Genomic DNA, 20291 nt, shown 5'->3' on the forward strand with positions numbered 1-20291 from the left:
TGGCAGCCTGTGACAGTGACTGTAGGGCGGCGGGGCGCGGCGGCGCTTTACACTCAATAAAACAATCATGCAGTCATCACTTTGATAAACCCGTCGGCTCCCATCTGAAGTTAGCACTAACTAGCACAGACAATTTGGGATTGCATGGCAATGGCATATCTAAATACATGGATGCATGCTGCAATTGAATAAATCGGTTTGAAATCGATCGAATCAATCAAATCAGTGAACCCGACCGTTGTTGGGGCCCCCACCTCCCAGCCTCGCTCACACTAGTCCTCCAGGGCCGTCAATCAGTGGTAGCGTGCGCGATGCGCACGAGCGCAACCAATGACGGCCCTGTAAGGACATTTTGGGACAGCCCTCGCCTCGCCGCACCGTAGCCAGCCAGTGTGACGCGTTACGTGCTGCGCGCTCACCGCCCCTCCCGCCGTGTTGAGGAGTCGGAGACTAGTGCGTGGAGACCAACATTCTTCTTGCCTGGCCCTGCTGCAGACTGTTGCTTTACTGTCTATGGCTGCGGGCGGCACGCAACTATAAAATAATTTAAGGTGAGAGAGAGAGGATGAAAGAATAAAGAACCGTCCGGTCCGTCCACCTGATTACAATGATTGCACCGTGCACGACCGTCTGTTCCAACAAGCACCCCGTGACCCAGACTCGTTTTGCAAATTGCACCCTGCCTTTAGATTTCATTTTGGATCTAATATGATGCACCACTTCTAAAACCCATATTACTTCAGAATTCCCCAACCTGCAGGAAAATCGACATTTAAATGATAGTGTAGTGACACTATTGCATGCGTGTGTAATAGGACAATAAGAGTAGAAAAAGTGCTACCTAAAAAGCCCGTAACTATCAGTTGGTTAGAAACGTGGACAAAAGCAGTGCCATGACTAAGAATATGAATGGCAAACATCTTGATTACATTTAGGGAGCGCCAAGAATGATAAAAAAAACAAAGGACAGTATGTCTGTGAGACACAGCGCTGGGTCGACAAGCCACTGTTCATCACATGTTGTTCTTTGCTAATTTTTTAGAATGGGATGTCATATTGTGTCTCATTTCATGTGGCTACTGTGTCGCCTAAAACTGTTCTCTCTAATAAGCAAGAAATCCTGTGAAATCCAGAGCACACCAGTCTCTCCACAATAATCCAGAGGAAAAGCTAGATAGTTTCTGTCCTCTCCATTTACCAGCCCCACGCTCCCATGTTGCCTTGAGTACCGTACCAGCCACTGCTTGGTTTTGCCAACTCGTGTTGAGGTGGGAGACTGGTGGCTTCCACGTCGCTTCGGCAGCAGCAAGACCTGGTTTGCTGGTTGTAGTAGTGGGCGTTGTAAGGGTGAGGGAGACATTAATGTTGTGCCTGCTTAGTTGTGCAGTGTTGGATTGTTACTTCACCAGGTGGCAGTGTGATGCTGGGGCTCAGTGGTGGACTTTCCTGGAAGTTAGTGGAGGGGTGGGGTAGGTGCGTGGTACTCTGAGCTGGGAGTCAGGTGGCAGTGTAACAGGGATAGTGTGGTTGTCAGAGGTGAAGTGGTTGTAATGTGAGGGGATGCTGCTGCTTGTGATATGACAAGGTAATAGAAAGGGATTATGTAGTGGAGTGATGGGGAATCGTAGTTTGGTAGTGACAGGTGGTAATGTGGGTCTCTCAGGTGGTATTGCTATGGTATTGGTGATAGCGCTGTGGTGGAATAGAGGAAGGTGGTATTGTTAGACCAGTTTTACTGCAGTCGGGGTTAGCAGGGCATTTATTTTGCGACTGTGCCATGCTGTAATGTGGTTTGGTTGGATTATATTGTTGGAGAAATGTAGTGCTTGGCTTACTTGTGATTTGCATTGGGTGGTAGTGAATAGTGTTGTGGTGCTGGAAGGTGCTAACGTGGTAGTGCTGAGGTGGTTGCGTGTTGATTGGGGAGTGTCCAGGGCTGAGGTGGGGTTGCCAGTGTGGTGGTGTGGGAGAGTATTGAGATGATATAGTGGTAAAGTATTTTAAGGCGAGTCCCCAGATAGATCATGCAGTCTGTGTGTTCTCTTTTGTACTGCCAGTCACCGGTGTATTCAACTGTCTAGCCTTTGACCATGTCATGTATATGCATGATCGAGGTAACTGTTAGCAGCAATACTACGTGTCTCTCCTCGGAGACTCGGACATCTTTCAAGTGCTCACCGACCTTTTTCCCCAGCACCCCCCCCCCCCAAGGGGCGGCAATCTGAGGGGTAGCCCCGGGTGCCACAAGCTCTAGCTACGCCCCTGGTCACGGCTCAAAATCAACTCCAAACGAGGTGCCCTGAACTCGATCACAATCTGAAGCAGTCCAACTCGTCTCAGTTTGCACATGTGGCCCGGTGATAGACACACTTGTGTGCCTCCCTGCCACCTTAGCATCAGTGCTGACAGAGATAAAGCTCCAATGAAATCAAGACTTTCAGCAACACATGAATCAACTGCTCAAAACGGAATGGACAGAGCTTCTAACAGAAGCAACAAACAGATGCGTCAAATAACGCTTGCCACCAGAGCAACGCACGTGTTCAGTCTCCTCTCAGGATGGGCACACATAGCGCTCGGCCAGTTACCTCTCATCTCACTGGAAACAGCGCAAAAGGCTTAGGAAAGCTCAGAATCATCAGCTCATTGAAGGAGTTTCAACTACAAGCAAATTATTCTACATCTTTATAACAGCCACTAAGTTTACAGCCAACAAACCGTAAGAGGAGGGAGCCCCTTCTGACATTGAAGGAACCCCATCTAGTGGAAAACAAGCGCTAATGCAGATACCGGCAACATGGAGACCCCTAAAACACCTCTGGCACTTACAAAACCATCCACTATACGAAACACTCAACTAGCAAAGTAGGCATCTCTGGAGGCCTCGATCAACCCTACTAGATTTAGAACCCGGCTACAGACGAGGGATCACGCCCTGCCTTGGCACATGTAGATAAACCTCTAGGCATCCAATCTGCACAAGTAGCCCTACGGTTTTCTCAAATCGAAGAAATTCGGACCTGTTCATTTGTGCCAAATAAACAAAAGGGAATGTCAGCAGACCAAATTGTTGCCATTGAACATCGCCTCTGCTCCAAAGGGGTCGATAAAGCTGATCAACACCACACGAACTTGTAAAGTTGCCGATTTATGTATGAGGCAGACAACTGGTCGTAGTTGCAGGTAAGTTATTTATTGCATACAACACTTAAACACACAGAGCGCCGAGCGTGTTGCTTCACACGGCTCCGGCACCTGAATGATCGCGCTCGCTGTGCGCGACCCAAAATGGCCGCCCTTCACGCTACGCGGTGACGTAGCGTGAACCACTAGAGCGGCAACACTACATATCTCCCCCTTTTTGTCCGAAGAAGACATTCAGTCTATGGGGCCTTATTTTCCTTCCCCCATTTCAAAGTCTCTGAATCTGGCCGGTCTCACTACCCTGCGCCCACCTCTGGTGCACCTTACCGGAGTGGATGTAACTTCCTTCTCTCCCTTACTTATCGTCTCCGCCTCCTTATCCTCGTGGGCCAACTCTCTCACCAGGCCGCCATGTTCTTCCTGTCTTAATCCAATATTGTTCGTGCGTGGGGTGCATACACCTTCTGCTCCCCCACCCATTTCTGCATTGTCTCCTCCTCCTTCCTGTTCATCGGCGTTCTGTCGCCCTGTCCCTTGGTCCAACACTTCAGGTTCTCGTGCCTCCGGGGTCCATTGTACTATTTTGTTACATCGAGCCATGCGATCTTGGGACCACACGTTTCCATCACTCAGTCTGGACGCTCGGCCCAACACTTCTCTGACTTGGAGTGGCTTACTATACTTGCTGTCTCCTTTGCGTTGAAGCGTGGCCAACTTGACTCTCACCCATTCTCCTTCTTCTAACTGTGTGTCCTTCACATTTCTCCTCTTGTTGTAGTGTTCTGAATATATCCTCTGGGCCCTTTCTAGGTTTGCTTGCACCACCGCCGGGGACCACTTACAGGTCACCGTCTTGTCCTTCCACGCCCTATTGTCCTTAGTGAATGGATCTCTTCCTCTAAGGATCTGGAAGGGGCTGTATCCTGTTCCTGTGGGAGTGATTCGATAGGCCCATACCATGTGTAGCACTTCCTTCTCCCAGTCCTTCCCCATCATTATGGCCGCTTGGATGGAACCCATCAAGACTCGGTTGAACAGTTCCACTTGTCCGTTTCCGGCCGGATGGTATATGGACGTGTGTTTGGGGCAGACCCCGTTCCTTTCCATAAACTTTAACCACTTGTCAGACGTGAATTGTGAACCATTGTCGCTTAACACACTTTTGGGGATGCCTTCCCTGAGGAAGATGGTGGTGAGGAACTTTAGTATGGTGTCCGTGTCCATTTCCTCTTTGACAAGCACTTCTGGCCACTTCGAATATCTGTCTATTAGAGCACATATGTACTTCGGGGTACCTTGGTCATCAAGGATGGGACCCAGAATGTCAATGGAGAGTTCCTCCCAAGGATTTCTTGGTGTGTCGAACCTTCCTATGGACGGCCTCAAAGGTGTCAAGGTCTTGTCGGCTTGTTGGCATTGGCCACATTCCTTGACATGACGTTCCGTTTGCGTGTCCATTTCGGGCCACCAATAGCCTTGTTTGGTCCTCAACTTCTTTTTCCCAATTCCTAGGTGACCTTCATGCAGTACATTCCGCAGTCTGGTGATGAGCCCTTCTGGGGGTACCACCTTGTCTCCTCGGTACACGAAGATGCCCTTGTCATCCACTGAGAATTCTTCTCGCACCTCGAAATACCTTCTCATCTCACCACTCACGTGTTTTTTCTCCGGCCATCCGCCCGTGATGTACCCCTTTACCTGGAGAAGGTTCTTGTCTGCACTGTACGCTTCTTCCCATTCTTGGCTGCTGATTACTCTCTCTGGATCCTCCATCAAGGCTACCATTTCATCTTCTTCTAACTTATCTCCTTCCGCCTTATCCATTGCCGATGCCCTGCTCAGATAGTCTGCTACTTTATTCCTGCTCCCCTGGATGTACTCGACATCGTAAAAGTATTCCAGCAGTTTAAGAGTCATTTTGGCTATCCTCGGGGTGGCACTGCATGTCCGCTGGATGTGAGGACCCTTACCAGCGGCTTATGATCTGTCCTCAACCGGAACCTTGTGCCCCACAGGAATTGTCAAAATCTTCCTAAGGGCCAGACCACCGCCAGCATTTCCTTCTCGATGACACTGAACCTCTTTTCCGTGTCCGTCAGGGCCCTGGAAGCAAAACAGATGGTTTCCGTGGCACCTCCTTCTCTGTCTTGCATAAGGACTGCGCCCAGTCCTTTGTCACTGGCGTCTGTAGTGACTGTTGTCCGTCCTTGTGGGTCATATCCTCTGAGGGGTATAGCTTGGGCTACCTCCTTCTTGACACTTTCAAACTCATTCTGGGTCTCTTCTGACCATACAAATGCTGTCTTTTCTCTCGTCAGCATCCGCATGTGGTGTGTCTTCGATGCGAAATGCTGTATGAACTTACTATAGTACTAGGCCATGCCGAGGAACGACCTGACCTCCTCCTTGCTGGTTGGCGGTGGAGCGTCACAAATAGCCTTGACGTTCTCCTTCTTCAGAGTCACCCCTCGTTCTCCAATTTCATGTCCTAGGTAGGTGACGGCTGGCATGCCTAAGTGGCACTTTCCCCATTCTGCTGTCAGCCCTCTTTCTTCCAGCACTCCCAATACTTTGGACAGTTTGGCGTCATGGTCCTTTTGATCACTTCCCATCACCAAGATGTCGTCTTGGAAGTATTGGACTCCTTAGACATCTTTGAAGAGGCGGTGCATCAGCTTTTGGAACACGGCCGCAGCCGATGCCAGCCCAAATGGCATCCTGCAGAATTGGTAGCACCCGAACGGGGTGATAAACGACGTCAACTTCCTGCTCTCTGGGTGCAACGCTATCTGATGGTAGGCGGATGTCAGATCGATGGTGGAGTACCATTTCTTTCCCTCCGTTTTTGCCAGCATTTCCTCAATGCGAGGCAACGGAAACTTCTCTACAACAATGCTTTTGTTCAGCTCTCGGAGGTCCACACATAGCCGGACCTTGCCGTTTGGTTTCATCACCACCACCAGGGGGGCCAGCCACTCTGCACATGTGATGGGTTCAATGATGCCGTTTCCTTCCAGATCGCGCAATTCTTTTTGCACCGCCTCCCTCGCGGCTATCGGTACATTCCGCACCTTGTGCGACACTGGTATGGCATCACTCTTGAGGATGATTTTGTGAGAAAACTTCTCTAGTTTTCCCACTTTACCCCCAAACACCTTGGGAAAGTCTCTCCTCCACTTCTCCAGGTCTGGCCACTGTTCGGGTTCCGTTAACAACACCTGCACTGCTCCTCCAGGGTCCAGTTTGATGCCTAAATCGCCCTGGTCCATCCAACCTAGCACTGAGGGGCCTTTCTCCGTCACGTACAGTTTGCAGACAGCGCTGCGCCCCCTGAATTCGAACGTCAACGGTCGATAGCCCACGATGGGGATGCGGTTACCTAGGTACGTGACCGGTCTGATGTCCGGTGGTTCAAGATGTGGGCCCAGGCAGGGCAGGAATTTCTCCGTCCATACTGCCCTCTGTACCAACGTGTATGGGGATCCTGAGTCCGCCACTATGCTCATTGCTACGCCCCCTATCGTCATGTCCAACACCGGTTTGGCCTGCAAAGACTAATGAACGCCACAGCAATGTACCTTGCCAAGCATGGGTTCAATGTCAACCTCAACAAAACAAATTCAATGTTAGTCAGTACAAGCAGAAGCCCACCGCCAACATTCCATCTGGATGGCTCGTCCTTGTAATCAGTGACAGAGTATAAGTATCTGGGGTAATCTTTGACTCAAGAGGCTCATTTACTATGCACTATTGCTCGTTTCTAAGAAAAAGTAATACCCTAATGTCTGTTTTCTGCTCTCTAAGGAACACTGTAAAGGGCTTGTCTTTTCAACCATTACTACTACAAGTCATGGTCTCAAAACACATACCTTTAATAGTGTATGGAGCAGAAGCACGGAGGGGGAGATCAGATAAAGTATTTGATAATGCAATTGCTGGCACTTATCGGAGGATGTTTATCCTCCCACGACATACTTCACTAGCCCAAATTAGACTAGAATTTGGGTTACAGAGGCAGAACCTAACCAGCCTTGGCACCTATTTAGAAACCTGCTATGAACTAAAGAACGTGTCGGGAGGCACACTAAGCAATGTACTATAGACTGCTATAGCTGATCCATATATCACACAGGTACACAAATATGAACCCGCCTTTAACAACGTTGCAGGCTGAGCCACTCTGGGCCTCAACTCTCATTTAGGCTGCTTTCAACAGAGATATTCTTTCAGCAGTCAAACAGCTTTCTTCCCTTACTAACAAAGCCTTGCTGACAAAAAGTTCACATGCATGGATGACAATACACTCATTTGGTCTCCTGAAGCCTCAACCATACTTAGAAGAACTGTTTGGGCTAAGGGAAACGCTCAAGTTGCTGAGTTACCGGCTGGGTAGCTTTAACACCATAAGTAACTCCACTGCTTGGCTGAGACAAACTATGGTGACCACATGCTGGCTGTGCTAATATGGAAAGAAAGACATTTGCCAAATTGTCTGTACATGCCCTGCATTGAAGGCAGAGCGAAAGGGACTTTTGAAATATCACTTTCTGAGGAATCCACATGTGCCAAAAGGGAGTAATAGACTGTCCACAAGGAGAAGACCTATTGTTCTATGGGAAATTCTTGAAATTTATGGCACTGTCAGAAAGAATGTTGGCTAAACAAGATCTGTAGTGACAGGATACAATTTTTATCGCTAATGCGCTGATTGTACTTTGCCTACGGATTGGTGTCACTACAACGCATGCTTTTACATCGCATGCCTTTACAACGCGGTTTTTACATCGCATACCATTACAACGCATAATGCTTTTAGGCGCTGGATAGTGAATTATTTAATTTACTATTCCAACTCCAGTCCCCGTGGATAGCAGGGAAGGTGTTGGATAGTATATTAAATACATTCCCTATCCTAGAGCGCCCCCCAGCGCATTGCGTTGTAATGGTTTGCGTTGTAATGGTTGCGATGTAATGGTAGTGCGTTGTAAAAAATTCGTTGTAAGTGATGTTCCCCTTTGCCTACGGTACCCATTCCCCTTAGTAGCCTGTTTTCACTAAGCACTTTACTTAGTGAGTTTTTAAAACTACGGGTACAACTTTCTCTGTTTGATGTTTGCATTTCATCCACTTTATCTTTGTACGGTAGCTTGCTAATGCACCAACCACTTCCATCCTGAGAGCCTTTAAGATCATGGATACAACTGTGATTGATTACATCTCTTGAGCGTATCTTGTCTACTCAAAACCAGTACTGTATCCTGCCAAATTTACCTAACTCATTAAATTAGTGAGCCTCTAAGATCATGGTTATGATCTTTTATTAATCTTTCTTTAGATTGCATACTTATCACTTATCTTAGCTTTTAACACACTTGATAATGCAGTAAGCACTTTCATTTGCAAACCCCTTAAGACCAAGGCTTTATCTGTCTCCCCATCGATCTCCTGTTTACATATTGATGTGTCAATGGAATGGAAAAGCTGACGCTGATGGGTACAGGGTTACTGGGTCTGAGGAGTGCATGAAGTATCATAATGTAGAGAGCCTTTAAGATCTAGGCCACAACCTGCACCGCCTATGCCTTTAATTGGCACTTAAACATGAAAATGAATTTCATGTTGACATCGTGATGTAAAAATAGAAAGAAATAGCTTCTGATAACTTCCTTTGACGGGGACAGGGAAATTGGAATTGGGGAGCTAAAACACAAGTTTTAAACAACAAAGTGATTGATTTTTACTTGTTTTTAATTGTAAGTTTTAATTAACTGAACAATAAAGTTATTCATTCATTCTATAAAAGCAGAACAATTTTATTCTTTAATACATCTTGGATAGGAAGAAAACTGGCCTTTATAGTGCTTAAACTGCATCAGTTGTAACACATTTTTTATTTCTTTTCTTGCTTCTTTATTTCTTTCCAGCTCTTTTCTCTCTTGACTTTCTTCCATTTTTTAACCTCTTTTTTTCTTTTTTGTCTATCTTTCTATCCTTCCTTCCTTTCTTTTTATTCTTTCCCTATCTTTCCTTCATTCTATCTTTCCTGTATTCTTTCTTTTCTTCATTCTGCCTTTCTTTCCTTCCCACCCTTTTTCTCTCCTTCTTTCCTTGTTTCTTTCCTTTGTTTTTACTTGCTTTGTTTTTTCTTCCCTTCTTTCTGTCTTTCTTGTCATCTTTCTTTTTTCTTTATTTCTTTCCTTCTTTCTTTTTTCTTTCCTTCTTTCTTTAATGCCTTCTTTCTTTCTCTTTCCTTCCTTTGTATTGCCTTCTTTCTTTTATACGTGTCTTTTTCCTTTCTGACTTTCTTCCGTTCTTTCTGTCTTTCTTGACCTCTTTCTGTCTTTCTTGTCTAATTTCTGTCTTTCTTGCCTTTTTTCTTTCCATCCTTATTTTTTTCAATCTTTATTTATTTCATGCCTTCTTTCTTTCTTTCCTTATTTCTGGTTTTCTTGCTTCTCTGCTTGCCCACTTTCTGTCTTGCTTTCCTTTTCTTTTTCCTTCCTTCTGTGATTTTATATTACATTGTGTGGTAATGTGTTTTCAGGGAAACTGGGAAAAAGACATAATGCATAGTAATGGTTATAAAACCTTTCACACCCCAGCCGTTGAGGTGGTTCGTGGAAGGGCAAAGAGTGGGCTTTGCACTTACATCTCCAACAGGTTGAATGTAACAGAAATAGAGATGTATACAGAAGAGATCTATTATCAACTGATCAAAATCCATGTGGATAGGAAGCACTGCATTGCGTTGACAAACTTCTACAATAATATTCCCTCGGACCAAGTTGGGGTAGTTGTGAATAGACTGGGTAATGATTTAAAATCTTCGTACAATGCCAAGGATATATTTTTAATTCTGGGAGGGGATTTTAATTGCGCCCTATACTCAAATGAGGATGGTAAATTGTGTGGATTCATAAATGAGGACAGGATTAGTAATACCCATTTTCGACACATAAAATTGGGGGAATTGTATAACGAGGTGTTGTTTGACCTTGACTTGGAATTTGCAAATGAGTTATGTGCCACGCCCATTCCGATGAGCTACACTTTTAATGGTAGAGGTTTTCTTACCAATATAGACTACATATTGGTGTCAAATAGTTAGGTAAGTAGACTTCAATCTTTCACCACACATGACAACTCATTGAGTGACCACTTTCCAATGAGCATTTCTGTCCTATTGCCGAAAAGACCATCTGGGAAACGGGATGAAACTGTTCAGGTTTCACAAAATCTAACAAGTAACAGGATAAACGGTTACGCTCTGCGCTGGTCGATGGCGGATCCCTTAGACATCACAAAACAAGTGACAGCTAAATGTATGTCTAAATGAAATAGCTTCACCTGATAGTGTTCTATCCTCATTTCAAGAAATTTCAGGAGCCATAAAGGAGGCCCTGTTCGTACAGCATTGCAATAAAGGGAACCAACAGGGGTGGTTTGATTCGAAGTGCACACAAGCATATGCAAACTTAAAGCATGAAATACACAAGACCCCAAGAAACCCAAGCGATATCAGACAGGCTAAAGGGACTAATAGGCTAGCACTTAAAGAATGAAAAGTATCCCTGAGAAAAGAAGCGTGGGTATCCCTGCATGAGGCCTCTTTATCAAAAATAGTTCAGCTTTCTGGAAAGAGGTGAAAACACCCTTTTTGACTCCTGGAGGTGGTCTGACAATTGAAATAGCCATAACAGAAGAACAATGGATCGAGCATTTCTCCACGGTGTATAATGGCGAGGGGAGAGTTTAAGCGCCAGATATCCACCATCATGAGTATGCTGCTCTGGCACCCTTGATCCATCATACCAATCTCCAGTTTACACTGGATGAAGTAAATCGTGATATTTTAGCAAGTCTGGGTGGTAAGGCCACTGGGCCGGATGGGGTCTCTGTAGACTTATATGAGTCAAATGTGAATCTATGTGGACCGCTTATAACCCAGGTAACCACTGCAAGCTGTTCTTCCCTTTTTTAATAACTTGGGCGGAATCAATATTAGTTCCAATTTTCAACAAACAAGCATTGAAAATGCAATAGGTCTCGCAATAACGCGAGTCTGAACTATTAGCATTGTAAATGATTATGCCCTTTATTTTTGCGTTCTGGTTTTTGGAACATAAATAAAAGGCTTTGCCATTTACAAGGCCTATAGCTTAAATTTGCGTTAAAACGAGACCTATTGCATTGCAATGGTGGTGGTGCTGCTGAGTTTTCTCTGAATCTGCACCCACAATCTGCACCCACAATCTGCACCCACAATCTGCACCCACAATGTGTGAGTGGCGTTGCGTGTGTGAGTGGCGTTGCGTGTGTGAGTGGCGTTGCATGTGTGAGTGGCGTTGCCTGTGTCAGTGGCGTTGCCTGTGTGAGTGGCGTTGCCTGTGTGAGTGGCGTTGCGCGTGTGAGTGGCGTTGCGCGTGTGAGTGGCGTTGCGCGTGTGAGTGGCGTTGCGCGTGTGAGTGGCGTTGCGCGTGTGAGTGGCATTGCGCGTGTGAGTGGCGTTGCGTGTGTGAGTGGCATTGCGCGTGTGAGTGGAGTTGCGCGTGTGAGTGGAGTTGCACGTGTGAGTGGCGTTGCGTGTATGTGGCGTTGCGCGTGTCAGTGGCGTTGCACGTGTGAGTGGCGTTGCGCATGTGAGTGGCGTTGCGCGTGTGAGTGGCATTGCGTGTGTGAGTGGCGTTGCGTGTGTGAGTGGCGTTGCGTGTGTGAGTGGCGTTGCGTGTGTGAGTGGCGTTGCGTGTGTGAGTGGCGTTGCGTGTGTGAGTGGCGTTGCCTGTGTCAGTGGCGTTGCCTGTGTGAGTGGCGTTGCCTGTGTGAGTGGCGTTGCGCGTGTGAGTGGCGTTGCGCGTGTGAGTGGCGTTGCGCATGTGAGTGGCGTTGCGCGTGTGAGTGGCGTTGCGCGTGTGAGTGGCATTGCGCGTGTGAGTGGCATTGCGTGTGTGAGTGGCGTTGCGCGTGTGAGTGGAGTTGCGCGTGTGAGTGGAGTTGCACGTGTGAGTGGCGTTGCGTGTGAGTGGCGTTGCGCGTGTCAGTGGCGTTGCACGTGTGAGTGGCGTTGCGCATGTGAGTGGCGTTGCGCGTGTGAGTGGCGTTGCGTGTGTGAGTGGCGTTGCGTGTGTGAGTGGCGTTGCGTGTGTGAGTGGCGTTGCGTGTGTGAGTGGCGTTGCGTGTGTGAGTGGCATTGCGCGTGTGAGTGGCGTTGCGCGTGTGAGTGGCGTTGCGCGTGTGAGTGGCGTTGCGCGTGTGAGTGGTGTTGCGCGTGTGAGTGGCGTTGCGCGTGTGAGTGGCGTTGCGCGTGTGAGTGGCATTGCGTGTGTGAGTGGCGTTGCGTGTGTGAGTGGCATTGTGTGAGTGAGTGGCGTTGCATGAGTGAGTGGCGTTACGTGGGTGAGTGGCGTTGCATGTGTGAGTGGCGTTGCGTGGGTGAGTGGTGTTGCGTGGGTGAGTGGTGTTGCGTGGGTGAGTGGCGTTGCATGTGTGAGTGGCGTTGTTTGGATGAGTGGCGTTGCGTGGATGAGTGGCGTTGCGTGGATGAGTGGGGTTGCGTGGGTGAGTGGTGTTGCGTGGGTGAGTGGTGTTGCGTGGGTGAGTGGCGTTGCATGGGTGAGTGGCGTTGCGTGGATGAGTGGCGTTGCGTGGATAAGTGGCGTTGCGTGAATGAGTGGGGTTGCTTAGATGAGTGGTGTTGCGTGGATGAGTGGCGTTGCGTGGATGAGTGGGGTTGCTTAGATGAGTGGTGTTGCGTGGATGAGTGGGGTTGCGTGGATGAGTGGGGTTGCGTGTGTGAGTGGTGTTGCTTGGGTGAGTGGCGTTGCGTGGGTGAGTGTGGTGTTGCGTGGATGATAGTGGGCTTGCGTGGGTGTGAGTGGCGTTGCGTGTCTGTAAGTGTTGCTGTGTGGGTGAAAGTGGCACAGAGCCTTTGATGTGGCCTGGCGCAGGAGAAATGCTGCTGCTGCTAATTAAATACAAGAGCGGCCGGGAAGCAGCCAGGAAACACAAGTACGGCCGGCCACATAATTAGGGGAGGAGAAGCTGCACAGCACACGCTGGGAGAAGCCCTTTGATGTGCTGTGCGGCCGCGATGCGCGCTCTGTGCTGGGGGAGGGCCATTAGCCTGAACTCGCGGCAAGATCAAACGAAGGGTGGGAGGGACATTGAGGAACAGGAACAGATGGCCATGAAAGTGTATGGGCCAAAAGCGCGTGCCTGTACGTGCACTCGAAGAAAACGCCACGAAAAAAAGCGGTGGTTTGACAATCAGTTCGAGCACTTGAATTCTCGGCCATTTCCCATTCCTTCGGAATGGTAAAGGACGAGACCTAAAAAGGGGGATCGCCAGGATGCTGGCTGTTATAGGCCAACTTCATTGTTGGGCTCCCTGATAAAAGTGGTAGGCCAATTATCTTGACTACAAGAATGGGCCAAGGATAATAAGGTTTTATCTGACATCCAATATGGTTTCCTTGAGGGCTTAGGGACTGTAGAACAGAGCTTAAATCTAAATATTATTATAGGGAAGTATACAAGGGTGAAGAAGGGTAGGCTTTTTGAGCTTTCGTGGCTCTCACAGCAGCTTTTAACTGTGTTAGGCACAGCAAGCTAACTGAGATCCTCGAGGGGGTGGGGATGGAATCACAAATCATCCACTACCTTAGACGGATATACAGTGATGCAAAGGCGAGAATGCGATACGGTATCAATGGCGAGTGCTCTCCCCCGTTCCCAATAAGGAGGGGTTTAGGCAAGGCTGTGTGCTAGCCCTATTTCTTTTTAACCTTTATATTAATGGTCAGGGTGAAGCACTGATCAAAGATTGCCAAGACCTTCCCCAAATAGCAGGAAACCCAATACCTGCACTTCTATATGCAGATGACGCCGTTTTGATGTCACACACTCAAGTGGGACTATAAAAGGTCTTAAATGGCTTTGTAGCCTTTATGCGTAATCTTGACCTTAGGGTGAAAACCTTGAAAACCTTTATAATGAGGTGTAGTCAAGGCAGTCTGAGGTGTAGGGAAATGTATATAGATGAGCAGAAGGTAGGGTTCACTAAGAGATTTTCATATCTTGGTACACTTTTCAAACAGAATGACCTTTGGGCCAGAGCAGTGCTAGCAAAAAATAAAATTGTTTTTAAAAACTACAGCCCCCCTTGTTAATATTTCAAAAAAGTTGGGTAGGAGGCTGCCGGTTGAGCTCATCCAGATTTATAAGGCTAAATGTACTTCCATGGCCATGTATGGTGCAGAGGTATGGGGTTTTGTAGGTGTGCAGCCCCTACAAATAGTGGAAAATTTAATTTTACGATATATCCTGGCAGTACCGAGCAGTACATCATCGTATGTCTGCCATTCCGAGATGGGCATACCGTACATTACTGACCTTATAAAATTGGAGCCTATCATCTTATGGCATAGGATCTGTACATCGTTAAAAACTACGCTTAATCAAGACATTTTATTGGACAGTTTGAAACAGGACGTTGGTTAAGGTATGTCCTAATGTATGCCCTAGATTTTATGCCTGATCTAGGCCACTTAGAATATTTTACCTACCCCAGCACTATGCTGATCATCACGAGGAAAGAGTTAAGAAAAGAGGGCCTAATGCTAATAGAGACGATCAGAGTTTCAGCAGAGATCACTAAGCTCACTGTGTGGTATAACCAAATGATTTTAACCACTTTTTGTATGCAACCTTATTTAATAAGTGGCTATGACATGTTTTTATTGACCAGATTCAGACTTGGGATCTTTCATAAACTTGTAAGCTTTCCAAAAATGAATGATTGGTCACGGGAGATGCAACTGTGTCCCTGTGATAACCATTCAGAACAATGCACCGTTCATGTTGTTCTATTTTTTAGATTTTATTCTGAATTAAGAAAAACGTGGATTATTCCAATTTTTAAATCTTTGGGCATTAGACAATGTCATCCTGAGTTTACAGCACTGCAATTCCTGGAAAATTAACACAGCCTGGAGGGAGGCAATGTTCTTAAAGAAAGCACTTTGGTACAGGAAATGCTTTGTAATATAACCATCTAGCCTACAATGAGTTAAAAGATAGTGATTTAATTGAATGTTTTTTATCATTAATTACTTAATAATATTATGTTTTTAAAATTTGCTGTGTAATGAGTTGTGTGTTTTTATGTGCTTTTATGAGTGTCTTAAAAAGCAATTGAATAAAGTTTTACTTGACTTGACATTTCTTCCCTTCTGCCTTTCTTTCATGTGGTCCTAGTTTAAATTCCTCCTTTGTTGCCTTATTTGTTTAATTGTTTCCTTCCTTCTTCTTTCATTCACTTGTTACTTCTTTCTATTTCTTTCTTTCTTTCTTTCTTTCTTTCTTTCTTTCTAAGAGGCTGGTATCTTAAAGTCTGTGTTAGCCAAGACCTTTTGATTTCTTTCCTTTCCTTCCTTTTTTCTTTCCTTCTTTTTTCCTTTCTTACATTCTTTCTGTCTTTCTTCTCTTTCTTCTTCCTTTGTTGCCTTCTTTCTTTCTGACTTTCTCGCCTTCTATCTGTCTTTCCTTCTTTCTTTCCATGCTTCCTTCATTTTTCCTTCTTTCTGTTTTTCATGTCACCCTTCTCTCCTTTTTTCCTTGTTGAATCATACTTTACTACCTTCGTTCTCTCGTTCTTTCTTTCTTTCATTCTTTCCTTCCTTTTTTCTTTTTTGCCTCTTCTTTCTTTCTTGCAAGAAGCCAGTACCCAGTAGCATTACAATTGTTTTTTTTGGTCTGTGTTAACCACGACCTTTCCATTTTACTAAAATTATGTGTCTGACAGTCATTTATAGGTGTTTTCTCCCACACTTCATTCATTTGTCAGTGGTTGTATCATTCATATTTTTCTTCCACCCACTTAGCATACATCAAGGGGCAATACTTCAGCTTACTTTAGCTTTTGGCTAGTTTCACTATGAGTTACGACATGCTGCCCTTTCATAACTCATCCACACACACAGTGATTTCCTTCAGTACCAGGGAGTACTATGGTAATGTGTTTTATGAGAGCGAAAAACATTTTTGTCTTGAGTCAATATTTTTTGTGGATTGAAAAAGGCCTGGCAGCTTCGAGAACAATAACGTTTTGCAAAAAGAAAACCAAGAATTGATAAAACATTGGCATCAGATCTATTGATTTTGCCAATGCTTGTTTGACATGTTTCCGTGTGTAGGTAATGCTATTTGTTCCATGTCATTTAAATAGACATGCTCTGGTGCATTCAAGTGGAGAATTGAATCTTTGCCTTGCCTCCCAACGTTTTTCTTTTCCCCGGTTTAAAAATATAGGTGATATGAAGCAACAGATGGGATGAAAAATCTGAGAATACACATGTGGAACTTTGCACATGGAATTCCTGATGATTTCTGTTATTCTCTATGTAAGAGAGAGTTTTTGGGGGAATTATCAATCAAATCATTGTAGTCTGCATGCATTTGGCCGCACCCTTGCTTAATATAGGTGATGTCTCCTTAAATGGATTGTAACTTATGCTTAGGGCACCCTCTTTGATTGAGAAAACCTTTTCATCCCACATATAGCAACGAGAATCTGTGGGTTTTATTTGGTAACTTTGGATCAAATATGTGAGTTGACAGCCTCCTCCAGGGCCTTCCCAAGTAGTACCACCCCCTCTGGAACAGCATGTCTGGCATTAAGTGTGCTATTTTAGATAGTGGTGCCGATTCCTGGCCTAATAGTAGCATTGATTAAAGTCGTGGAGATTGCTATTCCAGGCAAATAGAGCTGGCCCTGGAATAATTTTGTCCATCCCTAGTCTGGCATTTTTGGATATCCCTTTTATAATAGTGACCATTCCTGTCATGGTGATGACCATCTGTGGCATTTTGTGTTTGCGTGTGAAATCAGATGGCCATACCACTTATAATGGTGGCCGCCCCTAGCCTCATGGTAATTATTCCTGTTATAATTGTGACCACCATTGGCCTTGCAAAAGGAGGCCATCTTCAGTACCTGTTGTCCATCTATTAGTCCTGGCATCTGGCAGGCATAATCAGATTCTGATGGGTATCCCTGGCAAAAACCAGGCAACCCTAGCCACAGGAGTTTTATAACTCAACTAAATTGTTTTGGGGTTTGTGAAGTGTGCCACAAACCACATTTCTCACAGCTTTCTGCATCTGCAAACTTTCTCCAGTTCCTGGTATTTGTTTTTGGGAGTGGGGGAAATTTAACGAATGTTGCAGAGTTCCAAGATATTCACCCTAGTGATCTAAGTTGTGAAAAAATGGAAGTGTAAGTGCTCAAGCATGGAACTCAACCCTCTGAGCATGGTAACAATCAGCAGAAATAAGAAAAGGTCTTCTTTTAGTGAAATCAGGATAAGGTCTGCTCTACTGTTCTAATGTTCACACAATTAATGGATTAAAAAAGATTCTAGAAGGCTCATCTTATCAGTTTTGACCACACAAACCAATTCGAAGACAATGTTCTTTGGGAACAGGTAGACTCCCTAGCTTACCAGCTCTCATGTGCACCAAGGCCTAGTTACAGGTTAGGCCAACGTTAATTTAGAATGGAGTCTAAACAAATACAATTAACATAGTTGATGATATCTAATACATTTAGGAAAGAATGTACATTCCCTTTATAATGAATGAACAAATGAAATAATTTTATTGCATAATTACTTAATATCATTGCAATTACACACCTGTAGCATGAATAACAGTTAAAACTAACCTTGCACATTTTGTAAACAATAATTCTGCAAAAATACAACATGCTAACTGCCCCTATTCGGATCATCAAAATGTCCTTGCCCTACCATATGTCAACATTTGAGAAAAAGTTCTACAGCTGAAACCACGCTCATACAAGCGCCATTCTGGCCCAGATGGAGACTTATAAAACGTAAGGGTCTTTAAAATGTATTCTGTTATTAAAAAGCTATAGAGTAGAGAGCCAGTAAAAGCCAAGCTCTCCCCTTGCGGGTTAACATAGGTTGGAGAGTGGTAGTGCAGTATCAATCACCACAATGGTAAATAAGTAATTAATTCCCAGTTTGTTAATATTGGCTCTGTGGGGCCGATTCACAGAACTAACTTAAGACAAAATCCTAAACTTACTACTTTTGGTATTCACAGAAGGCATTTAGTAGTAGTAAAGTTAGATTTTTGTCTTAAGTTTGGCTTAAGACTAACTTAAGACAGACTTAAGACAGACTTAAGACAGACCTAAGACAAACTTAAGACAAAATCCTAACCTAAGTCTGTCTTAAGTTTGTCTTAAGTCAAATTTAAGACAAAATCCTAACTTTACTACTACTAAATGCCTTCTGTGAATACCAAAAGTAGTAAGTTTATGATTTTGTCTTAAGTTAGTTCTGTGAATCGGGCCCTGTTTCTTGGCCTGAGTGATGCTAATGTGGTCCATCCCCATGTTAGTAAACTATAGTAAACAACAACGCTGTGCAAAAAAACAATAATAGTTACCCCTCTTCAGGGGAACCATGTGGCATTGACCAAGCATGCCATAAGAGTCCAAACTCTCCCCTTGCGGGCAAACATGGCATAAAAAGTGCAAGAGCAAAGTCAGTTGGCTAGATTGTATACAATTCACCCCTGCATTTGAAGTGATGTCTCTATATCGCGACTTAAATTTTAAAAGATTAATTCCCAGGTTTGTAAGCCCGGCGGGTTAACTTGGCATTTAAAAAAAAATGCTAGTGCAGAATCAATCCACGAGCTTGGAAACTAATCGTCCCGCATTCAGAAACAATGACTCTCTATTGTGGGGTAAAAAAATGGTAGTGCACAATTGGTCCGCAAAATTGTACCCAAATCATCTCCACAATTGTACACAATAACTCTGTCTAAAATACAGTTGGATAGTTGCCCCTATTCCGGCTGCCAGTTGGCTTTAGCCAACCTTGCTATATATGCAAGGAACCTTGTACAGAATAGGCTGAGAGTCCATTTGCCCTGGAGCTGATGTATTATAAGCCATAAAACTATTCCAAAGTGCCTGTGAGCTGGTTTTAGCTATTCAATGTGCCCGTTTGACCAAAGTGCACCATGGAGTTGCTTTCGGGTGTGTTTTACCAAGTGTACCCTGCAGCCTCCAGTCTGACTACTGTCCCAGTGTTCCCAATATTTCTTCATCAGTCACGCATATCAGGACACAGGGTTGACACATTTCGTCGAGGTGATGTGTATCTGATGTTGTTTTGTTCAAATCTCTTCGGGTAGCACTCTTGAATTTACCAGATTTGGCCGGGTCCGGGGGCATTCTACAAGACAAGAGCCAAGAGAATGACTGCCTCTGTGGATGTTCCAACCCCATGCCTTTGGTTTTAGCAACTTCTGGCGATGTTGGAGTAAGGCGGGACAGCAGCATATAAGATGATCCTTGGACTCTGCTCTGTAATTGCACATCCTACATTTAACACTCTTCAGCAAGGATTTCCAACCAACCTGGATTTAATCCTTTATGGGTAGTAACACTATCCAAGCCATTGGACCTCTTTCAAGCATTTATTTCCCAAGGCGCTACTCAGATATAGCTTAAGGCGCTACTCAGATATAGCTGAATGTTGTTTGCCTCATATGAATTAATTGGGCCCGACAACAGACCTATGGCCTTATATCTGGCCATATCTTCTCTTGACAGCTAGAAAATCTGTTTGTTCAACAAGTTCTTTGTTGCTATATAGTTTACATCATCTAGGGATCAACTTGCTATAGATAGATCCAGTTTTAGCACTGCATCAAGAAAGTATGTTTACCAAGGGTTAGGTCCCCCTTCAAATATTATTTTAAGTATTTTCTTTAGTGATACTTTCTGGGCATTCAGTTTCTTGAATCAATATTTCACCAGGGTGTTCATACATTCATATTTATGTTGCACCAGACCGAACTCAAACCAAATCAAGCCATTCCATGTCAATTTGAGGAGTCCAAAAAGTATTTTATAACACCGCACTGCGCTTTTCCATGATCATCTCCATCTTCCCTGGGAATGCTTGCACTGCATACACGGCTACTAAGAGCAGTTTGGATTTCGTGACTTTTCCTCTCGGTGCTATAGTCAGGGCACTGAGAACTGAAAGCAGCCCTGGCAAATTTTGTCATACCAGCCCCCTCATGGTGCTTAGTGAGTGATCTAGCCC

At 45.0% G+C, this 20291-nt stretch overlaps 1 long non-coding RNA gene across 9 annotated transcripts in view; it reads left to right on the forward strand.

Moving 5' to 3' along the window:
• The first annotated feature begins 341 nt into the window (after nucleotides 1-341).
• The window catches only part of LOC144771839 (uncharacterized), a 131420-nt gene continuing 111470 nt past the window's right edge, over nucleotides 342-20291 (forward strand). For all 9 annotated transcript variants that reach the window (XR_013599504.1, XR_013599511.1, XR_013599505.1 and 6 more), the window contains exon 1: nucleotides 342-551. This is a non-coding gene — a long non-coding RNA (uncharacterized LOC144771839). The remainder of the gene's footprint in view (nucleotides 552-20291) is intronic.

Source organism: Lissotriton helveticus, chromosome 8 (assembly GCF_964261635.1).
Source record: "Lissotriton helveticus chromosome 8, aLisHel1.1, whole genome shotgun sequence".
Classification (NCBI taxonomy): Eukaryota; Metazoa; Chordata; class Amphibia; order Caudata; family Salamandridae; genus Lissotriton; species Lissotriton helveticus.